Raw genomic sequence first — 21,877 nt, 5'->3', positions numbered from 1 at the left:
TTACTTGCTAAACAGGGCTGGAGAATTTTGAACAATCCCAATTCTCTGTTAGCTCATGTCTTTAAGGGGAAGTATTTCCCTACACTACTTTTTTAAGTGCATCTGATGGTAGTAACCCCTCATGGGGTTGGAGAAGCTTACTGTGGGGTCGCAAAGTGTTGAATCAAGGGCTAAGATGGAAAGTCCATAATGGAAGATCAATCATCTATAAAGAGGAAAGATGGATTCCCAACTCTTTTCCCCTCTTACCTAGAATTAAAGAAAATGCTAATGTGGAAGTGCACTGGGTTTCTCAACCTGTTGATTGGGATCGACATGGCTGGAATATTCAAATGCTAAAGGAAGCCTTCTGTGATGATGAGATTGAGAATATCTTACAAATCCCCATTAATATAATAAGCAGGAAAGACAAATTGGTATGGCATTATACAAGAGATGGATCCTTCTCAGTCAAATTGGGTTACCACTTAGCTTTTCAATTGAAACAAGGCAATACATCCACGGGTGCAGGACCAGGTCCATCCACAGTAACCAATAATTCTATTGATTGGAGAGACATGTGGAAAATTTTGCTCCCACCTAAGCTCAAGATATTCCTTTGGAGATTGGTAATTGGAAGGTTGCCTTGTCAGACACTTATTAAAAGCATATTTAAAGATTTGCCAGATGAGTGTTTGGCTTGTGGGGAGCCGAAAACTTCAAAGCATTTGTTTTTCATGTGCCCGAAGGCTAGAGAAGTGTGGATAAACTCGCCTTTCAGGATCAGATCTACCTTGTTATCAGGGCACTCCATGATGGATTGTTGGATTGAAATATCTAAGACCATTTGATCTCATAGTCAAGGGAAGGAACTGCTACAGCTCCTAGTTTTTCTTTTATGGCAAATCTGGAAAGTTAGGAATCAGAACGTTTTTCGAGGTCAAGATATTCCTAGCCAACAAATCATCTCCTTAGCCCAAAACCAGTTTGAGGAATTCATTGTAGCTTAAGAAGAGCTTGTTGACAGATGTCAATCGAATCAACACATACAGGTTTGATCCCCACCACCTCCATAATGGATTAAAATCAATTTTGATGCAGCTTACAATGCTCAGTGGAAATCTGGAGCAATTACAGCTATTGCCATAAACTCTAATGGCCAACCAATTAGGTGGATTTGTAATAGAGTGACTGGTATTTGTGACCCTCTCATTCTTGAAGGGATGGCATGCCACAAAGCAATTTAGCTTGCAAGAAGTAAAATGTTCAGAAAAATTGTGATTGAAGGAGACTCTCAAGTAGTCATCAATTCAATAGGTGGAGCTGCTATTCCTCAACATATTCAAGGTATCATTCAAGATATTTTTGTTTTTAAGACTGAGTTTGAGAACTGTTCTTTTAATTTTATCAAAAGAACAGGAAATATGCTTGCTCACAAATTAGCGGCTAAAGCCATCAGTGATGATAATTTTCTATGTAACCCCATGGTCCAAATTCTTTTTGCATCTCAATTGCTGCCTCTGGAAGGCATTCAATGAAATCACATTTTCGGAAAAAAATTTGATTCTTTTTTTTGTTTTATTATATCACTTAATTGAACTTGAAACATAAATAGCATCCTTTTGTTTTGTCACAAGTTGAACATAATTCAATTAACTTATATGATTAAATTTAACTGATTTGGGGGAAGAGAAGAAAATTCACTTATCATTTGGTTCTCATATGTTGAGCAATTAATAAAATAAGTATTGTCTTCAACTAAATTGATGTACAATAAGGCATTTAATTTAGGCTTTTTTTAATATATATTATTTATAAAAAAATAATTTAATTATATTACCGCTCAATCATATTTAATTTTATATTTTTTAAAAAACATTTGAAAAAAATATTTTTTTTTCAAACCTGAGAATTGACTAAAAAAAATTAATTAAATTATATTTTTGTAAAAATTCTACTTCGGGATGGTAATTGCTTGCGAAAATGATTAATTTTCTCCGGTCTTGATATTGTGTGAGGAGGAGATGGAGAGACTTTCCTCTTCTCAAATTCTCATAACCTGTCCTGCATAATAATATATTATTATTTTTTATTAAAAAATAATTTATTTATATGTATCTGTGTATTTAAATATTAGAATTTTAGGAAAAAAATTAAGTATATTGCTAAAACTATTTTTATAACTTATATTCTAACTTCTAATTTATTTTTTATAAATAAATTTACATTATATAATAGTAAATTAAAAATAAAAAAATAAAAAAAAATTCACTGGAAACTTGTTGGCTTCGTTTCTAGCAGGATAGTCCTTGCTCCGGCTTTAAACCCTTATGTGACGCGAATGGAAAGAGGGATCCCCACCTCTGACTAGGTTGAGTAGAATTCGGTTCAAATCGAAAAATTAAATTGAATTGAATCAATTTGGTTTAATTAATTTGGTTTTAAAATTCAATTGGTTTGGTTCGGTTTTACATTATAAAATTTTCGGTTATTTTAGTTCGGTTCAATTTTGAAGAAAAAAAATCAATTAACCGAACCGAATTGAATAGTAATTTATATATTCAAATCGAACCAAATCGAACCAAATTGATTTTTAAATTGATTTATTTTTATAGGAAATTTATGAATTATATTTAATTATATATATATATTAATTATTTAATTTCATTGATTAATGGTTATTAGGTTCAAATCAAAGTCAAAATTAGACCAAATAACTTGAAAATCAATTCTAAATTAAAAAAAATCAAAAATCAAAATCGATCATTTTAAACCAAAATAGAGCGGTTCGGTTCGATTCAATTTTTCACTCATTTCGATTCGGTTCGATTTCTAAAATTTAAAATTCGATTTTTATAATTTAATTTGATTCGGTTTGGTTCGAACCGAATGCTTACCAGTACCTCTGACTCACCCTATTGCTACTAATTATAGTTTCTAAATAAAAAATTAATGAAATAGCATGGCTCAATGGGGAGACATTTGATAAGCTGAACATTTGGAATTGGAAAGTATTCATCTGCGTAGATCATTTGAATGATAAATTTCAATAATTGTCTCTGAATTTATATAGTTGTAACATTACAGTACTTTAACTTTAAAATATAATATAAAACCCTTAAAATTTTAAATTTTACATAGTAAATTCTCTCTGATTTTCAATTATTGATTTTTTAATTAGAACTGATGTGAATAGCTCCTGTATGACACTTAGTCAACATTTCTCTCTCCTTTCTTATGCAAAATGTAAAATTATTCTCTTTACGCATGAAAAATTATTCTGTTTATGAAGAGAAAAATAATTCAATTTACACATAGCTTGAGAGAGAAAAGAGAAATACTGATTAAGCTCCATGCTAAAACTGTCCAAGTCAGCGTCTAACTGAAAAACTGGTAATTGGAGGTTAGAGGGATTTTATTGTATAAAATTTGAAAGTTAATGATATTTTATATTATATTTTTAAGTTTAGAGACTATAATGTTACAACTAAATAAGTTCAGGGACAGTTATCAAAATTTATCATAATCTAAATCATGAGAAGCTAACAGCATTAGTGCATCTCCAACTTCTGGATTTAGATGGACTTAGACCTAACAATGGTTTGGCTCGGATTGTGAATAGAATTGGTGTAACGACCCAGCCTAGCCCAGTCAGTATTGTCCGCTTTGGCCCGTGGGCCTCACGGATTTGTCCCTTGGGAGGTTTCGCTCCCAAAAGCGCCGACTGATTTAGGTCGACCCCACATATATGGCCCGATTCCCTTCTCCCATTTCCGATGTGGGACAAAGCGGCACTGCAGCGCATGTCGCCGTCCCCACGATCCGTTACAACCCACCGACTTCCGGGCGTCCTCGCACCCACTCGTCTTGGAGGAGTCCTGGCTCGATACCAATTGTAACGACCCGGCCGGTATTGTCCGCTTTGGCGTGGGCCTCACGGATTTGTCCCTTGGGAGGTTTCGCTCCCAAAAGCGTGACTGGCTTTAGTCGACCCCACATATATGGCCCAGAGTCCCTTCTCCCATTTCCGATGTGGGACGGGCGGCACCTGCAGGCGTTACGTATCGCCGTCCCCACAGTCCGTTACAATTGGGTTGGATTGAGCCAAAGATTTTAGTTATTGAATCATATTCGAACCAATTTGAAGGGAGTTAGTTTCTCCCTCCTCTTAATTAGAATTGAAATCTGTTGATTCAAACTAACAGTTTGGTCTGATTCCAATTTGTTTTAAAATTTTATTTTTTTTCAATTTTTTACTTACATTGTATAGATTATTTTGAATATCTTTAATTCTTAGGCCATTATCAAATAATATACATAATAATTTTTATGAATTTAATTTGCATATTTTAGATTTTTAGGTTCAATTTGGAATTTTTAAAATTTTTCATAGATTATGAGATGATTGTAAGCATCTTTAATTCTTGGAGCATTCCCAAATAAGAGATACACAATAATTTCTATAATTTTTTTTTAAGTTAGTTAACATATTTTAAATTTGAAATAATGTTCAATTTACCCCATGTACTTGTTGGGGAGGTTCAATTTAGCTTATTTTTAACTTTTGGTCCTTTTTAACTCATAAATTTTCATTTATACTCAAATTAGCCCAATTAACAAAAATGTGTAATTATTTAATTATTTTTTAAAATATTAAAATATTATTTTTATATTGTATAATTAATTAATAAAAATAAAATATTATTTTTATTATTCAATATTATTAATTAAACTGAAAATAAAAAAAATATTTTTATATTTTCATATAATTAATTAAAATTAAAAATTATTACTATTCCAATTAATAATATTGAATAATAAAAATAATATTTTTATTTAATTAATTATACAATATAAAAAATAATATTTTAATATTAAAAAATAATTAAATATTAAATAATTTATTTAAATAAATTATTTGATATATAAACAAATTAATTAATTAATTAATTATACAATATAAAAATAATATTTTAATATTAACAAAAGTCATTTTTTAATATTATTTAAACAAAATAATTAAATATTTTAAAAATGATATTAAAATATTATTTTTATATTGCATAATTTGTATAATTAAAATATTAAATAAATTATTTTTATATTATATTTTAATATTAAAAAAATAATATTTTTGTTAATTGGGCTAATTTGAGCATAAAATCAAAATTTATGGGTTAAATTTGATCAAAAGTTAAAAATGAACTAAATAGAACCTCCCCAATAAATACATGGGGCAAATTGAAACTTATTCCTTTTAAATTTTAATGTTTGATTTGAAATTTTTAAAATTTTATTTTTTTAACATGTTTCCTAGGTTATGTAGATGATTGTAGGTATATTTAATTCTTGAACCATTCTCAAATAAGGCAAAAATATGAATTTTTAAATTAATTAATATATTTTAAATTTTTAATTTTATTAAAGTTTGATGAATTAAAAAAAATATGTGTACTTTGGGTGCTTAAGATGTAAAAATATCTACAATGGGATTAAATATCTAAAATGGGATTTCTTTCTAATTGGTGAATTTTTAAGATTTTATTATATTATTTTCTTTTTATAAAATAATTTATCTAAAAAAAATTAAAGAAAATGAGTTCGTTATGAGTTAAAATGCAATATTATATCAAATACGTTGGATGTGAAATTAAAATTTTTGTATATTTTTTAAATTATTTATGAGAAATTATTTTTATTTTAAATGGGATGACATTGGGGATTGAGATGATTATTTCATCCAAATATGAAATGCATAACTCTTTAATGGGTCTGATTGATACAACGATGTTATTTCTCATCACATTTTTCTTTAAACCTATTAGAATTTTATTAGAATATAATATATATAAATTGAGATATAAATATAAATTTGTTAAATTTTTGGTAAATGAAATTATTTTATGAATTTGATTTAGATTAATTAATAAATGATGCATTTAATAGTTATTAAATATCCGAATATGCATTATTTATATAAAAATAATGTTATTTTTAATTTATAATTTTTTTTATAAGTCAGAAAATAAAAAAGACATAAAAGCCATAAATATAAACCAGGCAGGGCTAGCTAGCAATAAGCCAGGGCATAAAATGAAACTGAAACAAAATAGAAAACTAGCAAACCATAGCACCATAGAATTACAACTAGCAAAAAAGCAAACCACAAAAGATCAGAGGAGACCCCAAGGAAGACATCGGGACCAAAACCATAAAAAGCTAAACTCCAGAATACAGCTTTTATGATTTATAATTTTGTTGGTTTTAAATTTTTTTTAATAATTTTAATTTAAAATTCATACCAAAACCGCTTCAAAATTATATCAGAAACATAATTGAATTAAAACCGATTGAATCGTTTGAATATGAACTGATTTCTATTCAAGTCCCCAAAAGTCAAGAAATGACGGATTCCAGCCTGAAATCAGACCGGAAAGCGCCGTTCGTGTTCTACAAAGAAAACATATAGGGAAAGCTGCACGCAAGTTATGGAGATAGAGCTCGCGCCCAAGACGGCTTAAGCCTTAGCAGCTTCCTTAGGCTGGAAGGGATCTATCAACATCAGCCAGCTACAAGTAATAAGTCAAGGGGCTTATAAGCGCGTCGGTCTCTGTCAGTCTGCCCATATGTGAAGCTAAGGCATTATCCAACCCAAGAACTAATTGTGATAAAAAAAAAAAAAATCCAAGTAGTAATTAATTAATTAATTAAGAAATGCTACCTTAAATTTGGACCATCGTTATTTGTAGTGGGGTCGGGGACGATTCTTCCTGTCGTTGAAAAAGCGAACGTTGTTAACCTAGGACTCTGCTACGTGTAATATATTTTTATTGATACTACAAGCTTAAAGAAGTATAAATTTTTTATGATAATAAAATTTAATTAGAATTAAATTAATTTTATTTTAAGTGTTATATTTCTCTAAAGATAAAGAAAAAAATTCATGAAATTGATGATGAACTTGTGTTTTAAAGAAATGTTGACATCTTAAGATAACATAAAATGAATCAAAGACAAAAAAGAAAGAAAATATTACCTTTCAAGCTGCATTGAAGATCAAAATTAAAGGTACATAATTTAGAAGTGAGTTTAAATTTAATAATTACTTGTAAAAAGATTTGAGGAGTAGAAGCCAATAATACTTATTTTTAATCTCTCAAATTCTTATCCTAAGTTTTCAAAACTTGTTTTTGAATTATCAATGACCTAAAAGTATTTTATTATAATTTGGTGTAAAGTTTTAAAGTTATGCAGAAAATTTTTTCTGATATGCTAATTGGTTTGCTACTGGTTCTAGTATGTTAACTTGTTTGCTACTTGTTCTAGTATGCTAACTGTCTCAACTCTGCATAACATCATAGAAAATGATAAAATAACGGCTATTTTCTTGAAATTTAAAATTGTAACGTTCAAAAGAATTCTCAAACGGTCAGAAACGTTCCAAAGCTATAAATATACCTATCATTGGCCATTTTACACTTAATGAAAGTCTCTCTACTGTTCCGAACCTTTTAAGATCATTAAATCTTTCATTCAAAGTACTCAAATTGTTTTTATTGCTCATCATTGGCTTACATACTCATCTCTTTTTTATAGATTCTGTTGTATTGAGTGAGATTGAGTTTTTAAACACCTTCTTAGCATTTATGAGAGGTTATACAAGCACCTATTGAAGCTTGACAGTGAAAAGTGTTTGAGATAACACTTATAGAAGTGTGAAGCTACTTGTAAAAGCTTTGGTATGAAGATTTGTAAATGGCTTTTGTCTCTTGCCTTTAAAAGAAAAGATAGTGGAGTGAATACTCAAAGTGGGATCTTTGAGAGAGTGGATGTAGGCTAGTTAGGCAGAACCATTGTAAAAATTCAATGTTCAATTTTCTCAACTCTTACTCTTTAAATTTATGCATTTTTATTTTCTAATTGAAGTATTTTTGCTGAGTTGAAAATTGATACTGTTTACTGTTAACTCTGCTGCAAACTGAGAAATTTTATTTACTATTGAATCTGTTGATATCTGATATAATTTGCATACTGCTATATCTGTTGTCAACTGATATATTCTGTTTACTCCTCTGTTTGCTGTGCTGTGATTTTATTGAGATTACTGAAATTTTTACTGACTACCAATATATTCTGTTAAATCAGTATACTGAATGCGTATGAGCCAACTCTGCATAAATTAATTATTTGAGCAGTATCACACACATTTCATAGTAAAAAAAAATTAGGTTGAACTAAGCTGCAATTTTTCATTAGGTTTTGAGCAAGAACCGAAAAATTATTTTAAGTCCAATTCACCCCCCTCTTGGACATATTTTGGGACATCAATTTGGTATCAGAGCTTGTCTCTCTTGCTTGAGGATTAAACACGTTAGAGTGATCCATACACATGATTGGTTCATCCAGTAACTCTATTGGTATACCTGCTCCCTTAGCAGAAGGATATTCAATCACTAGACTACAACTTTTTAATAGCACAAATTACTCTTTTTGGAAAACTAGAATGAGAAACTTTATACAATCAGTTGATATTGATGCTTGGAGAATAATTAAAGATGGACCTTATATTTCTTATAAAACTAGTGAAGGAACTGTGCAAATTCCTAAAGCTGAAGTTGAATTTGAAGTTGAATTTGATAACAATGATTGGAAGAAAATTTCTACAAATGCCAAAGCTATTAACATTCTTCATTGTGCTCTTGATATTAATGAGTATAATCGTATTTCAGGTTGTCAAACTGCAAAAGAAATGTAGTACAAACTAGAAGTCACATATGAAGGAACCGATGTGGTGAAATAATCAAAGGCAAACCTCCTCATCCGTGATTATGAGTTATTTGAGATGAAACCTGGTGAAACTATTGCTGAAATGAGTACCAGATTCATAGATCTTGTTAATCTTCTTAAGGCTCTTGGAAAGAAATTTGAGGAACAAGAACTTGTAAAGAAAATTTTGAGATCTCTTCCAAAGTCATGGGAAGCAAAGACCATTGTTATTCAAGACACCAAAGATTTCAGAAAGTACACCTATGATGAGCTAATTGGTTCTCTCATTGCACATGAGATGATCTATAAGAAATATGAAAATGAAGGTGATCATAAGAAAAAGAAAGGTATAGCCTTCATATCCGAAAAGGTTGATGAGAAAAAGAAAAGTATTGCTTTCAAAGCTAGTTCAAGTGATGACTCAAGTGTTTCAAGTGATGACGATGAAGATATGGCTATGATAGTCAAGAGGTTCAAAAAGGCATTTAGAAAAGGTGAAAGCAAATACAAGAAGTTCACAAAGAAATATGCTCTAAAAACTCCAAATTACTCAAGTGAAATTGTTTATTATGAGTGTAACAAACCAGGCCACATCAAGCCGAAGTGTCCTGCATTAAAGAAGAAAAACAAGTTTAGAAAGGATAAAAGTAAAAAGGCAATGGCAGCAACATGGAGTGATAGTGACTCTTCATCAAATAATGACACAAGTGATAAAGACGTTGCAAACACTTGTATGATGGCAATTGAAGAAAAAGGTGAAAGCTCACTTATTGAAGGTAGTGATAATAAGGTAAATCTTGAACCTTCTAATGTTGATGAGTTAGAACTTACATTTGTAAAGACATATGACAAATATAGATCTTTTAAAAAGAAATGCAAAATTTTGATACATGAAAATTGTGCTTTAAGATTAGAAAATATTTCTTTGAGTATGGCTTTAAAGGAAAATGAATTTTACAAATCTCAAATGAAGCTGTTTAAAGAAGTTAATGATAAGCTTCAAATATCAAAATAAGTTTGTGAACAACTTCTTGAGAAAAACAGAATTCTTGAAGCAAAAGTTGAATCTTTGACAAGAGATTTAACTAAATTTACAAAAGGAAAAGAAACACTTTATGTACTTCTTGGGAATCAAAGATCCACAAATGAAAAATTTGGAATTGGTTATGATGGATTTATGAAATATGGAAAATACAAACATTATTTTGTTAAAGCTTCATCTTCCTCTCAACCAAATATTACATGCTTTTATTGCAATCATAAAGGTCATATGATTAATGCTTGTCCTATTAGGAAAGGAACCTTTAAGGCAAAGAAAGTGTCGGTGCCTAAAAGAACCCTACCTAATATTACTAACATACAAGGATCCAAAGTTGCTTGGATACCTAAGGATAGTTAACTGATTTCAGGTCTGCCTAAGGATATGCTGGAAACAAAACACTGGCACATAGATAGTGGCTACTCTAGGCACATGACAGGAAATAAAGGCAAATTCTCTTCTCTTACTTTGAAAGAAGAAGGTTATGTCAAATTTTGTCACACCTTACCCCTCTGTAAGGCATAACATGATCCCGTAGAATACCTAATGAATTACCGAACTTCACCTACCGATGACTCATTAAGTACCATACAAGGGATTTTAAAATAATTTTCTTACTTTTGATAAGTGGTGAGCATTTTCTAATAGGTAGTTAAAACATATGATTAAAAGTAAATCTAGTTAATATTTTTAGTCCATTTTATTTTTTCGCAAATTTTATAAAAATTTTGACAGAGTTCTGTCTATATTTTGAGAAACCAGTTCTTCAAATACCTGTAAAAAGCACTTCCAAAATTTTTTCTCAACAACTGCTTCGATTTCATACTCAATCTCAATCAATTTCTCAACACATTTATCAACTTTCAAATTTCAAATCCACTATCCAATGATCATCAAAATACTAGCAATCCATTTCATTCAAATTAAATAAAATAGTTCCACTCATATTTCATTAGAGACAAAACAATTTAGATACATCATTATAAAATTTACATTAAGAGAATTTCAAACTACAATATATATTACAATTTTATACAAATTTTATACAAACTGCTCAAGACCCATTTACATGTCCATACTTTTATATGCAATACATACATCAAAAGAAATATTTACAATTAGGGTATAAATTATACCCTATGACTTTAAGCTGATAGCTCATCACACCTCAAGAGCTCACCGCTACTCCTCTAGTCTCTCAGATCATGATAAAGAATAGAAGCTATCGCTGAGTATAGGACTCAGTGGTGCACAACATACTAAAATAATCTTTATGCAAAACTTAAATCACATTTATTCAAAATTTTGGCTGAACTTGAGAATTAAGTACAAATCATGCATTATGAGATTTTAAATGCAAACCAAGTTCATTTCAAAGTATCAAAACACATTTCATAAAACACACAGTTAGATCATGCCATTCAAAACAAATAGAATCTCATTAGCCAGAGGCTAAAGAGAAATCACATCACAAGGTTAGCTAGCTCAAATATATGGATATCCATTCACATCCTCTTCTACTGGCACACCTCAACACTTCTCCAGAGAAGAAATCAAAATTCGACACTAATTACCCCCACTAGTCATGCTAGTGAGGTGTTCAAATATATGGTCATGACATCGTGGTTTCAAAACTTATCTTAACAATTTGCTAAACATTGTCATTTCAAATATACACAACTAACTTTCCACAATTTAAATCAAAACATCATAAAAATTATCATAATTCATCGATTCAAATTATTCAAAACAATATGCGTAAATAATTTAAAAAGTTATACGTTGTGCACAAACCTCCAGCGAGTCGCCTCTTGGCCTCGACTCGGTTCCTCGGGTTCTTTCCCGGTATCCTTTCCAACTGAAACACATAAGTTTAAACTGTTTCAGCACTAGAACTTAACATAAACCAAAAATAAATTTAGCTTCACTTTTAACTAGATCTAACTTGCTAAATTCGAAGTTATCCAAATTATAGTGTTTCTGGTTACTATTCACTATAATATTCAAGTCAAATATATGAATTTCTAAGGCTTAATAGGTATGGGAATTCCAAATTCACCCACATACCACATTTTGATCACCAAACTTGTTGGTTTTGGTCATTTTCTCAAAACTTTGGTCTTTTAGGCAAAATTGCCAAATTTTCAGTTTTGGTGTCCTTAGTTGTACTGTTTAATAGGTCAGTTTACTGTTGGAATTGGATAAAACTTTCTTCATAGAAAATGTTCCCTATTGTCTTAAGTTTATTCTCATTTTTGAATCACACCAATTGGAGTTTTTTAGCTCAAGTTATAAGCAAATTACGTTATCGCTCATGCCGCAGAATTTGGTTCGCAGATTTATTCTCCAACGTGTTCAAAGAATATGATCAAGTTAAGTCCATAATTTGGTCTAATTTTATCAATATGAAATGTTTTACTATGTGTTAGGTTTCCTTTGGTTCAAGAATCGACTATATTGGAGTTTATTAGAGAGAGTTATAGCAATTGAAACTTCATCGTTTAAATGGCAAATCAATCGCAAATTCAGTAACCCAACTTTGCTCAGTAGTTTGATTGGGTTAATGGCATAATTTGGGTTGGTATTCTTCACAAAAGTTTTAGGTCTATATCCCATCTAACCACTGGTAAACTTTCAAGTCATTTTGACCTGCCTAGCTCGAGTTATGACCAAATGAACAAATATTCATTTGGTTAGGTTGTGCAGGGCAGCCTGCGATTTCTCAACTTCGGTCACTTTGTTCACTAGGTTTTAGTCACTTTTTGGGCAGGCTTCCTAAATGAAAATTGTGTCATTTTTTGCCTATTTTTATCCCCAATTAGTGCCATATCCATTGGACTTGTAAAATTTCATTTTTGGTCCCTCAAAGGAAATTTTGGTCATGCTGCCAGCACATGACCTTATCCAATCCGAATTGGCTTTTAATTCCAACACTTCTAACACACCTCATTTGGTCACAAATGACTATTTTTCACTTCATATTAGGTCAAATATATCATTTACCAATTTCTCCAAAATTTTTGCCTCAAAACCCTAGGTTTCAAACCCTAACCACATTAATTCATTGTAATTAACTAATTCAAAGCATATAAACACAATCTTTCAACTCATTCAAGCATTTTAACATGTTTAACTCAATCAAACTCATGCAAATCACTCTCCCCTCCCTGCTGGACGAATTTAAGTTTAGTCCCTCCCACATATTTTTTTTTAAAGTTTATTTACAAGTAATTCAAGCTAAAAACACAACAATTAATCTCAAACTTTCAATTTGATGTGCTTACCTCAACTTTGATATCCAATCTTCAATTTTTCTCCTCTTTTCTTCTTTCTTTCTTGTTAAATTTCTTTCTCAAGGGAAGGGAATAAGGTTTTATGGAGTGATTATGGAAAAAGTTGGGATTTGGTAGGTTTCAAAGCTTGAAGACAAGCTTTAATGGAGGTTTAACTTTGGAGATATGAGGGAGAGGGAAAGTGACGTTTTGAAGAAGAAGACTTTGTGTTTTATTTTTTTTTTCTTTTCTTTCTTTATGTCTTTTGTCTTATGGAAGATCCAAAAATCCATTTAATCAAATTATTAATTATGGGATTTATGGCATCATGCATGATGTCATGCATGATGTCATTTCCCTACACCTTTTTCATTTTCCTTCTTTTTTTCTTTTTTTTTTTCTATTAGTTCTTTAATTTAATTTTCGATTCCGAAATTTTTTTTTCTCCGATTTTATTTGTGATTAGGTCGAGTCACTCGGGTCAATTGACCAAATTGCCCCTCGCCGATTCATCCCGGTTTGCAATTAATTCCATATTTCTTCCGGCACCCTGACTTAATTATTTGACTGGCTTAACAGTTCTTTTTCATGATTTTCTGTTTTCGACTGAGTTAATAAGGGTCCTAAGGACCGCGGCTTCACATTTTACGGTTCGAAATTTGATTTTAAAAAGACTTCTAGCTGCTCAGAAAGTCACCCATCGTTGTGACTCTCAGCTCGTTTAACTTCTTATGTTCTATTTTTCTTGTTTATACTTAACTGATTGGATATTACTAATTATTTATGTTTATGGCTTCTCTAGTTGTCTTAAGTGTAGTTCTAACCCCCTTAATAGTCCAGACCGACACCGTCACCGAATAAAGTGAAATATACCAGGCTATGCAAATAAGGGTGTTACAATTCTCCTCCCCTTAAATAATTTCGTCTCGAAATTTTACCTAATCATATCTCCCCCCTTAATCATATCTCCGTTACAAAATTCCAATTCGTGCTAGAGTCATGGATAATGTCAAACCCCATTTGCTATGAACATTGTGTTCTTTTTTAATTTCAGTTCTTAATTAATTAGATTTTCTTGTCAAAAACTCTTTTTTGACTAAATCTATCTGTCATGGCCAGGAACTTAAAACATTAAGAATAATTAAATGAACATAGGATTTTATCCCTATTTACTTAGGGTAACAGATTCCATCTTGATTAATACCTATCTCATATAATTAGTAGGAGCAAACACATACCCATATACCCATACACAGTACAAGTATGAAAGCAGTATCAAACTCAAACCACCTATATACAAGATAACTGTGCTATCTCAGGTTGCATTGACTAGAGTAAACTCCATGTGCTTGTCATAAGCGTCACTGGTTCGACCTACTTATCATGTATAAGTGCCTATCATGTTTGTTATGTGACATGAGACTCACCACCCCATCTTATTTATATCTCATATAAATACCTTGGGACTAAACAGGATTACAATCTTTCTGGATAAGTCATGTCCTTTGTAAAGTATCTTCGATTGTGAACCAATTTATGATACTTTGTGCTAGAAATACTGTCACTCATATTCTTAATAACTTAAGAATAGAATTTCTAACAAAATATCAATGGACCTTTTCTATTACACATAAATATATTATATAAACAGAAAAGTGAAATTGCCTTTTATTAATAAAATGTGTACAAGATACATACAAAATGATATACTCTAGAGCATACTACTAACATTCTCCCACTAGCACTAGAGCCATTCATTACAATATCTTAGACCCATTTTCTCAAGATGTCGGTCTAACTGAGTTTGTGACATAGGCTTTGTGAATGGATCAGCTGGATTTTCAGCTGATGCTATTTTCTGCATAGCTACATCGTTTCGCCCAATTATCTCTCTGATAATATGGTAGCGCCTTTCTATGTGTTTGAATTTCTGATAAGACCGGGGTTCCTTAGCCTCTATGACCGCTCCATTGTTGTCACAGTAGAGAGGAACTGCTGACTTAATGGAAGGAACTACTGCAAGTTCTGTCACGAACTTTTTTATCCAAACAGCTTCATTTGCAGTATCTGATGCAGCAATGTACTCGGCCTCTGTAGTGGAATCTGCAGTTGTACTCTATTTGGAACCTTATTCAACTAACTGCACCTCCATTACATATGAATACAAACCCAGAGGTAAACTTTCTATCATTGATATCTGATTGAAAATCAGAATCAGTATAACCATCCAATTGCAAGTCACCACCTCCATAAATCAAGAATAAATCCTTAGTTCTTCTCAAGTACTTAAGGATATTCTTAACAGTTATCCAGTGTTCCAAACCTGGATTGGATTGAAACCTGCTAGTCAAACTAACAGCATATGCGATATCCAGCCTAGTATACAACATTGCATACATTAAATTTCCAATAGCCAAAGCATATGGAATCCTGGCCATTTTATCTCTTTCTTCTGGTGTCTTTGGAGACATCTCTTTAGAAAGGTGGATACCATGTCTTACTGATAACAATTCTCTCTTGGAATCAAGCATGTTAAACCTTTTTAACACCTTTTCCAAGTATAGACTTTGGGATAAACCAATTATTCTTTTCGCTCTATCTCTGTATATGCGAATTCCAAGAATATAGGTTGCCTCCCCTAAGTCTTTCATAGAGAATATATTTGACAACTATATCTTGACAGTTGTCAACATACCTATGTCATTACATATCAATAAAATATCATCCACATATAAGACAAGGAAAGTGACAACACTACCACTAACCTTCTTATATACACATGGTTCATCCATATTTTTAATAAAACCAAATGACTTAATGGCTTCATCAAAACGGATGTTCCAATTCCTCGAAGCTTGTTTTAACCCATAAATGGATCGCTTTAGCTTGCACACCTTGGAACTATCTTGGGATTCAAAACTCCTAGGTTGTTCCATGAAAATATTTTCATCAATGTATATATTGAGAAAAGCTGTTTTGACATCCATCAGCCAAATTTCATAATCATAGTATGCAGCTATTGCTAATATAATTCTAATTGATTTAAGCATGGCAACAGGCGAGAAAGTCTCCTCATAGTCGATTCCTTGCCTTTGGCGAAACCCTTTCGCTACTAGCCTTGCTTTATAGTTCTCTACCTTTCCATCAGAATCAATTTTTTTCTTGAAAATCCATTTATTCCCTATAGGTACAATACCTTCAGGTGGGTCAACAAGGTCCCAAACTTGATTCTTACGCATGGAATCAATTTCGGATTTCATAGCTTCAATCCATTTTGAAGAATCTATATTTGATATAGCTTCTTCATAGGTAAGAGGATCATCTCCATGATTTATTTCTTTATGAGTAAACAACTCTTGTTTATCTTAAAGAAGAAAGCCATATCTCACTGGTGAGTGAGATATCCTGGTCGATCTGCGAGGAATTACTATAGATATTTCATCAATAGGTGTAAGTTAACTAGATGGATCAATATCTATTTGATTGGTTGATTAGTCAAAATTCTCCAATTCTAACTCTATTTGCCTTCCTTTGCCACCTTCTTGAATAAACTGTTGTTCAAGAAATATGACATCTCTGCTTATCACAATCTTTTGTGATGTAGGCAAATAAAAATAATATCAAAAACTTTCTTTTGGATATCCAATAAATCGACATTTTTCTACTCTGGTTTCTAATTTATTAGTGTTCAGCTTTTTAATATAAGTTGGACAATCCCAAATCTTAACATGCTTAAGACTTGGTTTACTTCCATGCCATATCTCATAAGGTGTGGAAGAAACTGATTTAGATGGAATCCTATTCAAAATATGCAAAGCTGATTCTAATGCAAATCCCTAAAAGGAGACTGGCATATCAGCATAGCTCATCATATTGTGTACAATATCTAATAGGGTACGATTTATCGTTTCAGATACACCATTTAATTGTGGCGTTCCTGGAGGAGTCAGCAAGGAGACAATGCCGTGCTCTGTCAAGTATTCATCAAATTCAGTACTTAAGTATTCACCTCAACGATCTGATCGAAGAGTTTTAATACTTTTTCCTGTTTGATTTTCTACTTTAGATTTAAATTCTTTGAACTTTTCAAAGGATTCATGTTTGTATTTCATCAAATACAAATACCCAAACCTTGATTTATCATCAGTGAAGGTAATAAAGTAATAAAAACCGCCTCTAGCCATTTCCTTAAATGGATCACATACATCACTATGTATAAGTTCCAAAATATTTTTAGCTCTTAACCCCTGTCCAACAAAAGGTGATCTAGTCATTTAGCCTTGACGGCAAGATTCATAAGTTAGAGTAGGTTCAGAACCTAATGAGGATAAAATTCTCATTTTCTCCAGCTTTGCAATCCCATCTTCTGTAACATGACCTAATCTTAAGTGCCAAATATATTTTAAACTTGAGTTGATTTTCATCATTGCATTACATTCATTTAGATTGCTTGTATTAGATTTGTATTTAACATTATTATCTAAATAATAAAGTCCATCATGCATATAACCCGAGCCAACATATTTATTTCCAAAATAAATATTGCAAACATCATTTATAAACTGAAATTTATAGCCATTTCTAGTCAAACTAGATATAGAAATAATGTTATTAAAAGCATCAGGTACATACAAAACATTATTTAAATACAAAACATGTCCATACATGTATAAAGATTTAGATCTTATGGCTAAAGCTTCAACAGTTGAGCCATTGCTAACCCAGAGTCTAATATCTCGTGACTGCAAGCTGCTACTACTTACTAGTTCCTGCATATCAAAAGTAATATGAGAACTAACACCAGTATCTAAAACCCAAGCTGTAGATGAATTATGAGTATCATCAAAATCTAAATAACAGGACACAGACATACCTTCTGAAGGTCTATCCTTCTTGTTCTTCAGAGAAGCAAGATACTCTGGGCAGTTTCTTTTCCATTGCCCATCCTTCTGGTAGTGGAAACACTTTCCTTTGCCTTTGTCAGCTTCGGTCTTGCCCTTCTATTTGGCTATCTTCTTGGAAGGTCCAAGAATTTGAGGTTTCTTATTCTTATTGCCCTTCTTCTTTTTGAACTTTTCAGCAGAAGAAGAAGATGCAATCAAAGCTACCTCTTTTTCTTTATTGTCTGGTATATTCTTTTGAGCAATAACTAGCATGTTAAGCAACCTAGCCAAAGTACACTCTTGCTTTATCATATGAAAATTTGTCACAAAATTCCCAAATGACTTAGGCAGGGACTGAAGGATCAAATCCGTTTGTAGTTGGAAATCCATGTGAAAATCAAGATGTTCCAGCTGCTCAATAAGCCGAATCATCTTGTGGACATGATCTTCTACATTCTGTCCCTCAGACATCCTCATGCGGAATAGCTGTCTAGATACATCATACCTAGCATTCCTGCTGTGCTCACCATACAACTCTTGCAGGTAAAGGAGGATCTCACTTGCATTTTGCATATTTTCATGCTGCTTATGTAACTCATTACTCATAGAAGCAAGCATGTAACATTTAGCTCTCATATCATACTCCTTTCACTTGTCCAAAGTATCTAGTTTCTCTTGAGTGGCCTCTAGAGGTAAGGGACCAGGAACCTTTGAGTCTAAAACATATCCAATACGTTCTAGGTTAAGGACAAGTTTTAAATTTCTGAGCCAATCAGAAAGATTAGGTCCCGTCAACCTATTGTGATCAAGTATGCTCACAAGGATATTGGATGGTGGTGGTTGTTGTGTGCTCATTATTATCAGAAAATTAACTGTAGAAAATAACTAGATTAATTAGTAAATGTATCAAGTAAATAACCAAAATGGTTATGGTCTTTTAATCAAATTAGTCCTCCCACTAACTTGGCGAATCCTACACTTCCAAAGTAGAAAATGAAAATCCTAGTTAGATAGATTTCTAGTGGGTGATTGAATTCTTATAGTCTTATTGATCATCCTTAGGCACATCCATTATTGGAATCACAATAAACTATAAGTGAGCAACTCCTTACACATCACATCTCATGTGAGGTTCAATCATTTATTTAGCCCCTAATGTTCAAAATCTCAGGCACATCCATTATTGATTTATCTTGCATTAGTTAAGTTGATCCCATTGAGTCAGTAAACATGCAAATAATTTTAATGTCCTCAGGCACATCCATTATTGGCCACCAACTATTTACATATTTACAACATCTTATGCTTAACAATTATTCTTAAGAAAATCTCTTAAATAAATGCATCATATGCAAGTATTTAAAATTTCTTAAAATAATTGCCTCAATGGAGGGCAATGATATAATTACCTTAATTATACCATTTCCAACTTAATCATTTGTTTGGAAGATTTTATGGTCGACTTAATTACAATTATGGTCTCACTTTGCACATTATCCAATTGGCATGCATATATCATATACTTGCATACATTCTCATACATCTCATGCATACACGGATAAACAAATAATATGGTATGATAATGGTGTAACACCCCTATTTTTATAACTTGGAATATTTTACTGTTTCGGTTACCGGTGTCGGTCTGGACAATTAAGGGGATTAGAACCACAGTTAAGACACCTAGATAAGCCCTGAATGCAAATATTTAGTGATTGCTAGATAGTTAAGTATAAATAAGAAAAACAGAATTTAAAAGGTTAAATGAGCCGGGAGTCACAGCGATGGGTGACCTTCCCGGGAAATGACTGTGAGGTCAGTCTTAACCCGAATTTTGAACTAGAAAATGTGGCGCCGCAGTCTTAAGGACTATTACGAACACAGTGGAAAAGAGAAAATCACAGAAAAAAATTGTTAAGTAGGTCAAATAATTAGGTCAGGAATCTTGAAGAAATATTGAATAACTAACAAACCGGATCAGACCGGAGCTTAATCTTAACCTAACTGTCCAATAAAATCGGAGAAACGAAAATTTTGGAATCGAGAATTAAATTAAAGAACTATAAAAAAAATTAAAGAAAAAGAAAAAGAATTAAAAGTTGAATTATTACATCACACACATGACATCATGAGTGATGTCTAAAAAATTAATTTTAATTTTCCCCTAATAATTGACTAAGTCAAATTAAGTTAATTAACATAAAATAACCAAAAAGAGAAAAAAAAATTCAGAACTTGTCTTCCCCAATAGGTTCGGCCACCCTCACTCTCTCTCACCTCCATTGCCAACCCTCCATGAAAGCTTGATTCAAGCTTGACTCCACCCAATTAAACCTAATTTTCCCCAAAAATTCCTCATAAAACCTTGTTATCTTCACTAGAGAAGAAGATTGAAGAAGAAAAAGGAAGGAAAAAAGTGAAGATTTGGAAGATTAGAAATCAAAGTTGAGGTAAGTCATTTAAAGTGAAATTTTTAGTTTAAAGCATATGTTTTAAGTTAACTTAGAATTCAACTTAAATTCAAAGAAAACAATTATGGGGGATTATTAAGAAATTTCAGCCAGCAATAGGGGAGACTTAATTTGCAAGAATTTTATGGAATTAAAGTGTTAGTTAGGTTGGATTAAGCATGTAGACAATGATTATAAACTTTAATTGCATTAGATTGCACAATTGTGTAATTAGGGTTCTTAAGCATCTTGAAGATTAGGAAAAAATTGGAGAAATGGTTAATTGGTACAAATGACCCTAATTGAAGTGAGAAATGGTCAATTGGGACCATTTGTGATATGTTTGAATTGGTAGAAACCAAGTGCAATTCGGATTGGTTAGGGTCACTATTTTGGCAGCTTGACTTAGGTCTCTTTCAGGGACTAAAACTGAAAATTTACCAGCCCAATTAGTGTGAGGCCAATTGGAAATGAAAATAGACACATAATGGCCCATTTTTCACTTAAGAACCATGTCCAGAAAATGACATTAGGATAGTGAACAATTAGGTCAAACCCGGGTGTAGTGCACTGCCACTGTACCAAAATGACTAAATGAACAGTGTTTGTTTATTTGGCCATAACTTGGTCTATACAGGTCCAAATGACCTGATTTTTGTGGCATTGGAAAGGTATGACATAGAACTACAACTTTCATGAAGAACATCAACTCAAATTCTGCCCATAACCCAGTCATTTTGCCACTTAAAGTTAGTGGTCCAAAACTGCCAGAACTAAATTAGGTATCTAGAAATCTGGGTTAAACCAATCCGGCCAGCCAAATTCAAATAACCATATCTTGGGATACAAAACTCCAAATGGAGTGATTTAAAAATAGGATTAAAGCTAAGAAAATAAGGAATAACTTCTATGAAGAACACTTAGCCAAATTCTCACAGCAACATGACCAATGGAACAGTACAAAACATAATATCAAAACTGAAAATTTGAAATTATGCCTAGGAGACCTAAAAATTGAAAGGGGCTATCAAAATTAACAAATTAAGCAACCAAAATCTGGTATGTGGATGAAATTGAAATTCTCATACCTATTAAGCATAAGAAAGTCAATAATTTGACTTGAATAGTTTCTTGAATAGTAACCCCAAAATGCAAAATTCAAATAATGTTAAATTAAGCATATTAGAGCTAGACATAAGTAATTGTGAATTTATTATTGAATTTATTATATGTTATGATACTGAAACACTGTAAAATTGTGTGTTTTAGTTGAAAAGAATATCAGGAAAGAACCCGAGACATCGAGTCAAGGCCTAGAGGCGACTCGCACAAGGTTTGTGCACAACATAAAATTTTTCTGTAAATTCTCTTGACAATTTGTTTTGATGAATAAATTGTAATTTATTTTTATTGCAAATTTGTGAATGAAATGAATATTATGCTTTTGACTTAAATTGTTAGAAATTTAATTGTATGAGTTTGAATTGT

This window comes from Hevea brasiliensis, chromosome 16 (genome assembly GCF_030052815.1).
Source record: "Hevea brasiliensis isolate MT/VB/25A 57/8 chromosome 16, ASM3005281v1, whole genome shotgun sequence".
NCBI classification, from domain to species: Eukaryota; Viridiplantae; Streptophyta; class Magnoliopsida; order Malpighiales; family Euphorbiaceae; genus Hevea; species Hevea brasiliensis.
The sequence above is the reverse complement of the archived record's forward strand: the minus strand, read 5'-3'. Positions refer to the sequence as shown.